This window comes from Gopherus flavomarginatus, chromosome 4 (assembly GCF_025201925.1).
Source record: "Gopherus flavomarginatus isolate rGopFla2 chromosome 4, rGopFla2.mat.asm, whole genome shotgun sequence".
In the NCBI taxonomy this organism is placed as follows: Eukaryota; Metazoa; Chordata; order Testudines; family Testudinidae; genus Gopherus; species Gopherus flavomarginatus.
Genome location: NC_066620.1, coordinates 35,231,342 through 35,245,160, shown reverse-complemented (window position 1 = coordinate 35,245,160; position 13,819 = coordinate 35,231,342). Strand labels below are relative to the sequence as shown.

The window sequence follows — 13,819 nt, the reverse complement described above, 5'->3', positions numbered from 1 at the left end:
CGTCTTGCGGCAGCCCGGAGGATAACACTCTACGGAGCCGGCCCAGAGCGCCGCCAGCAGCGGCCAGGTCGGGGGTCGGGCTCTCAGCGTGGCTCATTATCACATTCCCCTGGTTATGTTCAGAAATACTGTTCTGCCTCTGGGGCTTCATGTGACCAAGTTCTCCTCAGCTGGCTGAGGAGGGCTGACAAGCGGGCAGCGCTGGCACCAGGGCACAGACAGATCGTCTCTAGTCGGTCTGTCAGCGGCCCTCGGATTGCAAGTGTAACTTCTCTGGCGCGCACACGCAGGTAGTGAGGGTTGGTCATTAGCCTGAAAGATGCTGCGTGTCCTCATCTCCACTGAAGTCAGTGGGAGTCCAGGGCGCTCAGCACCTCACAGGAGTGGTTTCAGAGTTTGTTTTGATGTATGTGGCTGGGGGTGGGTGGGGATTGGAAACTTTCTTTGTGCTTGCTGGCGATTTTCAGTTCTTCATAGAAGCCTTATGTTAAGCAAATGGAGTAAAATAAAATAACTTGGACTTTTTTTTTTTTTGCTGCCCATTGTTACAGGTAATCCCCAGGGACTCTCTGGCTGTGGAAGTGACATGTGTTCACTAATGAAGAATAGATAAGTGTCAAACAGGTAAGTACTCTGTTTTACTTAAGCAGCCAAAGGGACTGTAGAGGTTGTTTTTAAGCCCTGTGCTGAAAAATGGACTCTTGGTGGAACTATTCTTTTATTAGAATACTCTCAAGCATAGTGGGGTCTGCCTTTGTCCCCTGGCTGCTAGCTCAGTAAGAATGTTTAATCATAATGTTAGTGGCAGTGATTAAAGACCAAACAGTGAGCCTTATCCAGAGTGTTAAATGAATGTAAAGCTGATGTGTGATCAGAATATTAATTGTTTTACTTCTGATTTACATCAGCATGATATTAAAATCAGGCGTTCAGATGCTATTGTGATGGGAGGCTATATAAATACATAATAAAGTATTAAATTATATTATTCTGCAGGGGGAGAAGTATGTTCTATTGAGCATTTAGCTATTATATGGTAAATATCATCTGTTAAGCTTACATTATTGTTTACATCTAAAAGAATAAAATATTTTCTGAGATCTGTGCTGTTTTTAATTAAATAGATTTTATCATGTCATGTTTTTACAAATTTGTGCAGTAGAAATACATTTCTTTAAAAAACTAGAATTGAAATATTTAATGGTGTGCACCCAACACCCCAAATAAATACATTAAGGAGTATCTGGCATGCTTCTAATTAATTGCACACTTGCTCTTCCTCTGCCCCTTCTCTGGAATATATGTGAACTTTTTCAGTACTTCCTATTTGATGCAACACCATAGCATGTGTTGTACTGGTCATTTCATACCTGCCATTGAAGAGTGATGGAGACTGAAGCCTGTGTGCATTGTTGATTATTCTCTCCCCCTTCTCCCCCTCCCCTCACAGCCGCCCCTCCATCCACCCACATTGCAAGTTGCTTTTTAATTAAGTTAATATAGTTTGGAGGAGGGGAGGGGGGAGAGGGAAGAAAGAAGGTGTCTTATGTTCTTTCTTTAGATAGACTCTGGTCTCCAATACTATTCAGTAATGGATCTGATGCTGCAAGCAGAATTTCAGTATTATAGGCATTTCCGCTGAGGGCTAGTGTATGCCTTGCTTTAGCATTCTGTTCTGTCTCTGCTCAGTTTGATACTGAGAGTTAATCTATATCTTCATTTTCTGTTACACTGTTGTTAGTACTAAATATTATAGTATCACCCAGAGGCTCCACTCAGGATAGGGGCCCTGTTGTCTTAGACACTAGATAAGAGAGAATCCTTGCCCTAGAGGTCTTACAGTTTAAATGAAACGGAACAAGTGGAGCATAAGTTCTAGGGATATAACATGCAAATAAACGAATGTGATGAAGAATTGGCAGAATTTTGTTAGATACACTTTCTAAGAATAGCTATAATTGGAAATAGAAGCAGGGTGAGCAATGACAGGAGTGAAGAAGCTGGAAGATTAAGGGAGTAGGAAAAGGAAAGAACGAGAAGACAGTCAGATCTCATTATATGCCTGGAAGGAGTCATGGCAGTGATGAGCTTTAAAGAGGATAAAGTGTGGTAGCTTTATGGCTTATAATATACTCTTCCCCTGCATAAGGGGTGGCATGGGAGAAAGTACAAAGGTGTTCTCTACCAGCCAGTTAGCTTTTCCTATTAAAGACTGAGAACATTGGAGCAAAGTCAAAGGTAGATTTTTCAATAAGTTGTTAGAACAACTAGGTAAGGTAGGACTAAAGCCTGGTCTACCCTTAAGATTTACAATATAACTAATTTGATTAGGAGTGTGTCTTTTTTACTGAAATATCTATACCTGAAAAAACTCTAGTGTGGATGCAATTATGCTATTATAAAGGTGATTTATACTGGTATATTTTATTCCTTTCCATACAGGAATAGCATTTATGCATACTCTCTCTCTCTCTTTATCTCTCTAGCAACTTTTTACTGATATAACTGCATCCACACTAAGGAGGTTGTACTGCTTTAACTATACTGGTGTACTTTTTAGTGTAGGCAAGCCCTGGGTTATTAAAGGCCTTAAAAGTACAGAAAAGAAGTCTGTGTTTGATGTGGAAGTGAAGGGGAAGTAAGGGGAAGGATCTAAAGAGGGGTTGATGTCAGGTTGAGGAGTGAGGAAGACTATCTTAGGAGCAGATTTTGAGTGGACTTGAGGGGAGCAAGTTTGAGGGGAGTCAGGCCCAAAAGGGAAGAGGTTATAGTAGTTTGGCTGCAAAATGACAGGAATTTGAATCAGAATTTTAGGTGTGCAGAGAGAGGGGAAAGGCCAGGTCTTAAAGATGCTGTGTAGAAAGAAGCAGCAACATTTAGATATGGCCTGAATGTGTGGGCTTAGAGAGAGAGAGTTGAGGCAAAGGTATTGTTCAGGTTATGGTCCTGAGCAACTAGAATGATGATGGTGATTTCCACAGTGTTAAAGGAGGGGGAGAAAGGATGGTGGAAGGTGGCTGTTTTGGCTTGGTGAAGTTTTCACTGATGCGCTGTATGTGAATGACAAGGTATCAAGATAAGATACTAGAGTGAATAGAGGAAGATGAGCTAGAAAGGTAGATTGGTGAGTCACTTCTATAAGATGATAGTCAAAGCTATGCTTGTAGAAGAGAAGGTAGCCAAGGACAGAGCCTCGAGGAATTCCTATAGAGAGGTGGAAAGAGGAAGACAACAGCCCACTAAATGAAACACATCACAGCCAGTTGCTGTGAAGGTGATTAATGACATATGCAGAGAATTATTGGGCAAAGGTCAATATGGTTTCTGTAAGCGGAAATCATGTCTTACTAATCTATTAGAGTTCTTAGAAGGGGTCAGCAAACATGTGGACAGGGGGGATCCAGAGACATAGTGTACTTAGATTTTCAGAAAGCCTTTGACAAGGTCCCACACCAAAGGCTCTTACGTAAATTAAGTTGTCATGGGATAAGAGGGAAGATCCTTTCATGGATTGAGAACTGGTTTAAAAGACAGGGTAGGAATAAATGGTAAATTTTCAGAATGGAAAGGGGTAACTAGTGTTGTTCCCCAAGGGTCAGCCCTAGGACCAATCCTGTTCAACTTATTCATAAATGATCTGGAGAAAGGGGTAGAAAGTGAGGTGGCAAAGTCTGCAGATGATACTAAACTTCTTAAGATAGTTAAGACCAAAGCAGACTGTGAAGAACTTCCAAAAGATTTCACAAAACTGGGCAACAGAATGGCAAATGAAATTTCATGTGGATAAATGTAAAGTAATGCACATTGGGGGAAAAATAACCCCAGCTAAACATAAAATATGATGGGGGGCTAATTTAGCTACAATAATCAAGAAAAAGATTTTGGAGTCACCGTGGATAGTTCTCTGAAGACGTCCATGCAGTGTGCAGCGGCAGTCAAAAAAGCAAACAGGATGTTAGGAATCATTAAAAAAGGGATAGAGAATAAGATGGAGAATATCTTATTGCCCTTTGTGACAGACCCAAACCAGTGGGGTACAAGAGTCTAGTAGAGGGCAAATATACTGGTTACTGGATGAGTAGTTTTCTGTTCCCTGAATGACCAGAGCAGGGGCTGCACTAGAGTAATCGGGAACCTGCTAGAACCAATGAAGGCAGACAGGCTGATTAGGACACCTGCAGCCAATCAAGGCAGGCTAATCAGAGCACCTGGGTTTAAAAAGGAGCTCACTCCAGTCAGGCAGAGAGGAGCCAGAGGAGCGGAAGTGCATGTGAGGAGCTGGGAGCAAGAGGTGCAAGGAGCTGAGAGTGAGAGGGTGTGCAGCTGGAGGACTAAGGAATACAAGCATTATCAGACACCAGGAGGAAGGTCCTGTGGTGAGGAGAAAGAAGGTGTTTGGAGGAGGCCATGGGGAAGTAGCTCAGGGAGTTGTAGCTGCCATGCAGCTGTTACAAGAGGCACTATAGACAGCTGCAATCCACAGGGTCCTGGGCTGGAACCTGGAGTAGAGGGCAGGCCCGGGTTCCCCCCAGTCCTCCCAACTCCTGATCAGACACAGGAGGAGTTGACCTAGACTGTGGGGAAGATCACTGAGGTGAGCAAATCTGCCAATAAGTGCAGGACCCACCAAGGTAAAGGAGGAACTTTGTCACACTTCTATAAATCCATGGTACACTCACATCTTGAATACTGTGTACAGATGTGGTCTCCTCATCTAAAAAAAGATATATACTGGCATTAGAAAAGGTTCAGAGAAGGGCAACTAAAATGACTAGGGGTTTGGAACAGGTCCCATATGAGGAGAGATTAAAGAAGTTAGGACTTTTCAGCTTGGAAAAGAGGAGACTAAGGGGGGATATGATAGAAGTATATAAAATCATGAGTGATGTGGAGAAAGTGAATAAGGAAAAGTTACTTGTTCCCATAATATAAGAACTAGGGGCTACCAAATGAAATTAATGGGCAGCAGGTTTAAAACAAATAAAAGGAAGTTCTTCTTCACACAGCGCACAGTCAACTTGTGGAACTCCTTGCCTGAGGAGGTTGTGAAGGGTAGGACTATAACAGGGTTTAAAAGATAATTGGATAAATTCATGGTGGTTAAGTCCATTTATGGCTATTAGGCAGGATGGGTAAGGAGTGGCGTCCCTAGCCTTTGTTTGTCAGAGGGTGGTGATGGATGGCAGGAGAGTGATCACTTGATCATTACTTGTTAGGTTCACTCCCTCTGGGGCACCTGGCATTGGCCACTGTCGGCAGACAGGATACTGGGCTGGATGGACCTTTGGTCTGACCCAATACGGCCATTCTTATGTTCTTATGATTGTGACCTTAGATGAGGAATAAGCAAGCGGAGATAAACTTTTAAAGGTATTTTCATGGAAAAGTTGCTTGTAGTAGTTAAGAATGAGGGCAGAAAAAAAATCATAAAGGAAGGAGGCCTCAGTAGCTCTAACATTATGAACCCTTTTTTTGGTTGCTAAAAAATAAACTTTTTAAAAGGGCATACCTCCCTTCTACAAGGTGCCAGCCTGCCAATACTGGAAACCAAAGTCTCCTAACCACAGAACAGATAGATCATGAGCAATGAGAGTGTTTTGCCTCATGCAACCTTGATTATGTTCCTCAACTCTGTTTTAAGACAACTGTAGAGAGAGACAAGTTCAGATTCCATTTCTGTTTGATTTTTAGCATGTGTGAGGAACTGGGCAGCAATGATAGGCATTATGAGGTTAATTTTTAACTGTCTGGATAGCTGTCCACTGAAAACGTGATAAATCTGATTTGTGTAATGCACCAAACAGCTGTCTTACTGTACTTACTACAAATCTTATTATAGACTTCTGATTTAGTGTTGAAAGGACCCGTCAATACGGCTAATTCACTAAGCTATCCAGGCATGAGTTTTTCCTGAATCATCACCAAGGGTATGTGATGAGGATTCTTCCCAACCTGGGGCAATGACAAGCTGGTCTGAGGGCTCTGATTTTCACCCATAGCCCTTCCGCTTTATATTCCATCTTGTACAACAGCAGCAGCTGTAAATGCAACCAAGGCCCCAATTTTCTCTGAGAATATAACATTGTTTTGTGCACGTCACTAGGAATATCTGAGGGACAATGCAGTAATGTTCCTATCTGATTCTCACAGCTCTGCTGGCCTGAAATTCACAGGTCCATAGACTGGCCTCTTGCACATCCCCAGCCTAAAGTTTTTAGCCCCTTACCTAACACACTGTGATGTAAAATCGCTTCCAATTCGGTCAGCATTCAGGAATCTTATCTCTTGTGTAGAGAGTGATCCCATGCAACTCTGACAGTTTGTCACAGGAGGTGTTGCTGATGTTAGATCTTCTCTTGGTATATTCCAGCAAGAGTTTTCTTTTAAAAAAGAGAGTTTTGTATTTGTGAATTGTAACTATAAAAATAAAATAAAAATACTGGGTATATTGCCTCTTACAATCTGACTAGTGTCTTGTTCATCATGGTCCTGCACAATCATTTACACCAGTGCAAAATAAGTGCAAAATGTTTCCGCATGTGAATTGTCACATTTTATACCTCATTAGCAGTCAAGTCTGGTCTAAACTTGAAAGTTATACTGGTATAAATATTTCAGATACAAGTGTGAATTTTTACCAAAATAGTTATATTGGTACAAATCCTAGTATGGACTCAGTTAAACTGATATACAGGTGCCTTATACCAATATAGCTTATTTTCCTTCCCACATGATAATAAGGAGTAATGGTACAATCACATTTATCTCAGTATAACTGCATTCACTTCACCCATTTTAACTACATCTGTATAGTTAGAGCTGTACAGCTTTTGTGAATAAGTGAGCACGTAGTCTTCAAGAGAGACTAACTCAACTTGAATTTGGCGAGAGTTAAACTGAAAGGGAAACAGCATTAAGAACCTCAAAATTAGGAAGGGTCAGTGTTTAGATGGAAGATGCACATAAACAGGTTAACCAAATATAGTATCTGACAATAAAGGAAGATGGAAAAAGGAAGTCAGCTGAGTCCTAAAATTAATAAATTGTCTAGAAGAGATTAAATTAACAAATATAATTGTTTTGTAGCACTCACTTCTCTTGAGGGAAAGAAAGATGCAGTTGAGTTGTATCCTTCATAAATGGGAATTTAGAATGACTGGGAAATTATTTAAGTGAATTTTGAAAAACTTATTAAAAAACATTTGCAATAAGTGTTTAAGGGTTACATTTCTAAAAAGACCGGAAGTTTGCAGACAAAAATGCATGCACATGCTTCTTTTCCGACAACAGGATATTCAAATTCCTTGCTCTAATTGTTTACTCACATTTGTAGGCATAATTGTGTGTACATTTTTACATGAGGACTTCTACCTGTTTTGAAATTTTGTCCCGGTCATTCATTTACAGTCACTTGTATTATTGAAATATGTATTTTGTTCCGTTTTGGATTATAGAGATTTACAATTTAAAAGTAAGTCAGGAAATCATAATTACTGTGTCACAATTTCCAGAGCTAAGATATTTGAATGTCCCAGGTTCTTCACAACCTGTTACTCCTAAAGCTGTGTGGCTCACTGTTCTGTTCATATATCTGGGACCCTGCAGCACTGTGAGTGGAATCATAGAAGATCAGGAGTGGAAGGGACCTCAAGAGGTCATCTGGTCCACCCCCCTGCTCAAAGCAGGACCAATCCCCAGACAGATTTTTGCCCTAGATCCCTAAGAGGCCCCCCTCAACGACTGAACTCACAACCGTGGGTTTAGCAGGCCAGTGCCCAAACCACTGAGCTATCCCTCCCCCATGCGAGCATACATCTACATCGTCAGACAAAACAGAAAGCACTAGGCAAACAGTTCTGGTGGGGGAGCTGCTGCATTTAATTTCTCAGCCTCCCTACTCTGCCTCTTACCTTGTAAATGGAGCTTAGACCCAGACACTGGCTATGTCAGTTTTTCACCAGAAGTTAAGAAAGGATGGATGGAATTGGAAGGGATGCAGATCTGATTTCATTAAACTGATGACGTGATGTTGTACTGAATGACAGCGTTATCAGCTATTGGTGCTGGAGGACAGCATGACATGACTATTTTTGAGCTGTGATGCTTTAGCTTTTAAAACAAAGTAATATTGACCTAAGGTGTTCTTTACTACACAAAGACAGTAAATTGTTCAGGCTATTTTAAGTAAAGTTCAGAAGGGTATCATTTATCCTTTCATATTTCAGATTAACTTTTTCAACACGTAATACATTTGCAAGGGGAAGCAACCTATTTTGTTTAGATTTGAAGTGTACGTCTGTAGGATTGATAGTAGGAGTGCCACCTTTTAAGATTCACGCCAACAGTTCTACTAGTTGCAGTGGTACATCTCTCAACTCTCAGAGCTCATAGTTCTATGTTTCTAATGAGAAAAATGTGTTTGAGTGTGCTAATTTCATTGCTTCTCATTTTCTACATTTTTATCAGTGCTTAAAAGATATTGAACACTACATTCTTCTGTATGGTCAAACTAGACTGTTAGTCAACCCTGCCTAAAACAGACCTTCATCAGATTGTCAGCTTCTAGTTAGTGCCTTTATGTACGCTTAGAATAAGAGAAAATACAGGGAATAAATATGAGAATATGGGAAGAGTTGAGGAAAGGGTACATGAGCACTGAAGTCTTTATAAAAACATTCTCCCCCCCCTTAGTTAATAAACGATTGCTGTTTTCCAGATTTTCTTCTTTCTTGCCCTTAAAAAGTTGGATCTTCCCAACTTCAGTAATTGCCTCTTGCATAATGACCTTAAGCCTAAATGATGACCTTTTGTGTGTAAATAATTTTATGGGCCACTTTGATTGCCCCTTCATTATGTCCTTTGGGGTATTCCTCCTCATCCTGGCACATAGCCCTGTCCTTGGTCCCCATCTCCTCTCCCTCCACATCTTGTTTGTTTGTTCAACCTCATCTGAAAACAAATTCAACTAGTATTTCTGTGCAGAGTACTTGCAGATCTACCTACCTGCTCCAGACTTGTCAGCTTCTGTCAAAGCTAAAGTCTCAGCCTGTCTCTCTACATCATCTTTGGATGTGTAACTGTTAGTTCATGCTCAATGTGGCTAAAACAGAGCTCTTAATCTCTCCCTGCTGCAAGCCCTTCCTGGACAACACCACCATCCTGCCTGTCACTCAGGCCTGTAACCTGGGTGTTCTCTTCGATTAGGACTTCTCTCTAGGTCCTCACACCCAGCTGATGTCCAAGTCCTCCAGATTCTTTCTGCATAACCTCTCTTAAGATATGGCTTTTTCTATCCATCATCCATGCAGCTAAAGTTCTTGTCTGGGCTCTCATCTTGAGCCTCAATTACTGCTACCTACTTTTGTCTGGCCTTGACAAATGCAATCTTGCCCCCCTCACATTCATTCAGAATGCTTCTGCACTCTCACTTGAACTACATCACCTCTCTTTTTGCATCGCTCCACTGCACTTCCCTCTTCTCTATTGCATCAAACTATGCTATTTATTGTTGTATTCCGGGCCCTTCACAGCCTACCTATCCTTTCTCATTTAGTATTAAGAACTTGACTTCTGCTTACAGTTGCCCATGATGAGAGCCTCCATTGCCCGCTTGTTAAATTTAAAAACAAGCATCTTCATGTTTTCTCCTGTGCTGCCCCTCATGTGGGAAGAATGCCCTACAAACATCTGCTAAGTCACTTCATTGTTCTCCTTCAAACCTGTCCTTAAACTCTTTGCCATGATGCCTACAAACAACGTGACAATGCTTAGGCCACTGGTGTTTTGAGACCACTAGGTATCATACCAACAAGTATTATCACACTGTTTCCTTGTAGTATTCATCGTTTGTCTCCTTCCTGCTTTCACTGACTTGGGCTCCTAGGTGCTATGATAATACACATAATTAGTAGTAGTAATAATAATAATAATGGTTCTTATAAATAATTCCTACTATCCTCAAGGGGTCTGTGTGTTGTACTTGTGTGTGGAAGGCAATATGATCTTGAGTAAATGAAAGAACCTAATCACTTCACTGTCTCTTCAGTTGTCTGCTCACCTAGCTTTTATCTGCTTTGTTTCCTGTTCATCTGCAGGAAATGTGAGGCAGGGAAGAATTTGAAAGAAGAAAGCAAGAAAATGAATTTGTTATTAGGGAAGTATAAAGAATCTCATAACTGCAGACCTTTCTGCTTTTTCATGTTTTTCCTCATAACAAGCAGGGCAAATTTACAAGTAAATTGGAGCAAAGGTTTCTGGTTTCTCTGGTTTACAGTAGACACCAGCAAAGGTAGATGTGAGGCACCTCTCTGTTAAAAGTTAGTAAGAGTCTGAGAAGATGGAAAAAATATTATATTGCAGTTTCAGGTTAAAGATTTAGATTGCATAGTCATCTAGTGCTGTAATTATACATTTTAATAACTGTCTTTATATACGGTGGAGCATTTTTAGTGATCATGTTACAGAATTTCAGGCATAGAAAAGGCTTACGCGTATATAACACGCTGCCTTCTAACTTTACTTCACTTTGCAGCACAAATAAAGGTGAGTTCTGTTGTCATTGCAATTCCTGTGCTCATCTGAATTTTTACAAAATAACTTAAATTTATATAACTCCTTTTATTGTAGAGCTCCCCAGGTACAACACTAGGGGATGGTCTTGACCAATAGCAGGGCAAGCTCCTCTTACAAAAGGACCATGCACATCAGATAAGACTGTTGTTCTACACAAACTGCATAGTACTTGTTTAATCAGTTTCACAGGTGACCATTTTGGGATTTGAACCTGTGGTGCCAGGGAGTCAAAATCTAACACTTAGACCTTTATGCTGTCTCCTCAGTCATTGTTTTGGAAAAGAGTTTAGAGGTAGATTAGTGGAGTTTTGTTTTTTTTGTAATACAAACATATTTAGGCTAGGATTAAAATCTCTACCTTTGTCACAAAAATTAGACACAACATTAACCAAAAGGAAAAAATATCAAGCACATAATATACAGAAGATATGTATAAAATGGCTTGTGGTAAAGAACTGCTCTGATCGCATATTCAGCTCCATGTAATGGACCTTGTTTTGAAAGCAATCATGAGGTATAGCATTGAGTATGTCTTCTTCCCTAAATGTATTGTTTCTAACCCCTATGCAGCAAAGGGAAAAAAAAGCTTTAACTCCAGTGCTTTAACTGCTATGTTGACATTGCTAATCTGACGGTTTTCTATGAACATAATCATAATACCTAGCTCTTACGTGGCACTTTCTATCAGCATATTTCAACATGCTTTACAAAAGGAAGTAAGTATCATAACCAAGGCATTTATTGTCATAATATTCTGGTATTTTGAAAATGTCCCTCATAGTTGAGTCTGTTCAGTACGAAAGTAAAATTTCTGAAAATCTGTCTCCAACTCCATTAAATAAATACGCGATGCATTTTATTGTACTGAAGTTATATGCACAAAATGGAATGTATCATTACAGGTATTATTGCAACTATTATGAATCTGGAAAAGAGACTGAACCAACAGTGTTCTGGAGATGAATAAAATTAAATTACCCAACTTAGAGCCATACAGAATCCCAGTGCCCCAGCACTAGTGCTTAAATAAGCATAATATTTAAGAGTATCATCATTGATGTGATTAAGGAGTTCTTGAACTGATAAAGGGGTTTATACACTTCCCCTCACCATCTCATGACAAACAAAAATAAGCCTTTGACTGAAGAGAGAAAAATTAATGAAACTGCATAGATTTTACAACTCCATCTGATGTACGCTTTAAATTTACAACCGTGTATTCAAAGCCCAGATATGCACAGGAAAGGAAATGCTGGCCTTTTTGAAAACAAAAATCAGTATCCCTTTGCAGTGTTTACGTAACATTTTGGGAACATTAAAGTATCCAATTAACATTTTGTGAGTATTTATTCTCCACGTCAAAGGGAATAATTTTTTTTAAAGGATCTTGATACATTGATGTAGGCAAACATTTTCAAACTTTGATGCCTAAAATCCTAAATCCATCTTCAGGCAGCATAAGTGACTGAATTTTTCAGAGGCTCCCATTGGAGTTAGTGGAGATGCATGGACTCATCACCTTTTTAAAATTTGGTCACTTTATTTAGGTGGCTAACAGTAGTTACTGAAGTCTGAATATTCTAACCCTATACTTAGCTTTACTGTCCAGGTGAATTTACTGGGCCTGATTCTCAGCTCTGTTATTTCAATCTTGCATCAGTGAAACATAATGGAGAATAAAGACCTTTGAGACCAATAGGATCTATTTCTCATAAATTAGCAAAGAATCAAAGTATTAATGGGAGAACAGGTCCTCAATATATATGATACGAGGCAAATCCCCTGTTCATCTGATTAGACTGGTCCATCAAGTTTGATATCTTATGTACTCCTAATATAGTAGAATTAAAGCATTAACCTTCACTTTTGTTGTTCTGTCATTAGTAGCTTTTGAAAATTTAACAGGTAGACTTCCTAGATCCACATTCCTTTGATAGATGCCAGAAATATGGTGACTAAAATTACAATCCTGGTCTTAAATGCAAAAGCTCTTCGTTTCATGTTTTAAATCAACTGTTTTTTGAATGTATTTTATGTACTTCAGCCTATTTATGTAAGTGTCTGACTTTGAATGTCATTTTGTAACATTCAGTTTACAATTTGTTTTCTATAGGTGGAAAAGTATAAATTATAGCAATCAGTCATTTTGAGGACTTAACTTTTTTTTGGCCAGCTACAAATATAAAACTGAAAGGAAAAGAGGAAAAGACTACCTGTGTGTGCAAACATAAATCATGTACTGTTTGTGCTATTACTGATGGAAAATAAGACATTTTCATGTGATTATTGAACATACATAAATACTCTTGCTGTATGATGTGATACTACAATTCATTTCAAAGAGAACCTTTTATTATTAAAATACAAAAATATGCTTTGTTAAAGGATTAAAGAAAATAACTTAAACTCTGAGAAGCAAGAACATTCATAGTTGGGATGGAAACTCCTTATGCCTTTGTATTGCGATAGTTAGGCCAAGTTCTGCCCTCAAAAGTTTGAAAAATCCCCTTAATTTTCAGTGGGATTTATGCAGGCATATGAAGGTAAACAGTGATTAAAGATGGGAGTTTCAGAACATTCTTGCTATACTGTGGATTCAAGTCATATCCTCAGTTACTTTAACAATTTAGATTTATTTTTGTTTACAGTAATTTTAAAATAAAAGAAATGAGGCACTGATACGGTATGGCTTATTTGTGTCAGCGTACCGTATTTTTGTTTCTAAGGGTTTGACACCATGAAAAACCTAATGCATCAAGGGAAAGAATATTTTTTTGATAACACAACTGTTTGCCCATTGTGTCTAAGGACAAACTGTGATATACCAAGGATAAAACTATTGATTCAATGAAATAGCTTAGTTCTAATGGAGTTGAACCTTTATATGATAAATGTTTTGCCATGTACTTGCTGGACATGTACAGTAGCTACTTAAAACATTTATCTTTTAGCTGCATTAAGGACCTAATCCTGCAGTCTTGACTCAGAGAACTACCACTTTAATGGGAATTTTGAGTGCAGGCCTTAGTCCTAAAGGTAGTTTAAAGATAACTATTTTTTTTTTTTTTTTGGAACAACTTAAACCTGAAATCATTTAAAAAAAAAAATTCCTGCAGACAAAAAATAAAGGGCCAAAGTTGAATTTCTTCAAATTTTGAAAAAGATAAATATGCTTTTTGGCTAAAATCTTGTATACCACATTCAAACCTGAAACACCTCTGCCTCCTCCCATTGTTATAAACTCCTG

General features: G+C 39.1%; 1 protein-coding gene across 2 annotated transcripts in view; it reads left to right on the top strand.

The window, feature by feature from the left end:
* The window catches only part of ASB3 (ankyrin repeat and SOCS box containing 3), a 128,359-nt gene that overhangs the window by 442 nt on the left and 114,098 nt on the right, over nucleotides 1-13,819 (top strand). For both annotated transcript variants that reach the window (XM_050951866.1, XM_050951864.1), the window contains exon 2: nucleotides 552-624. The gene's annotated coding sequence lies outside the window, so the exon portion shown is untranslated. The remainder of the gene's footprint in view (nucleotides 1-551; nucleotides 625-13,819) is intronic.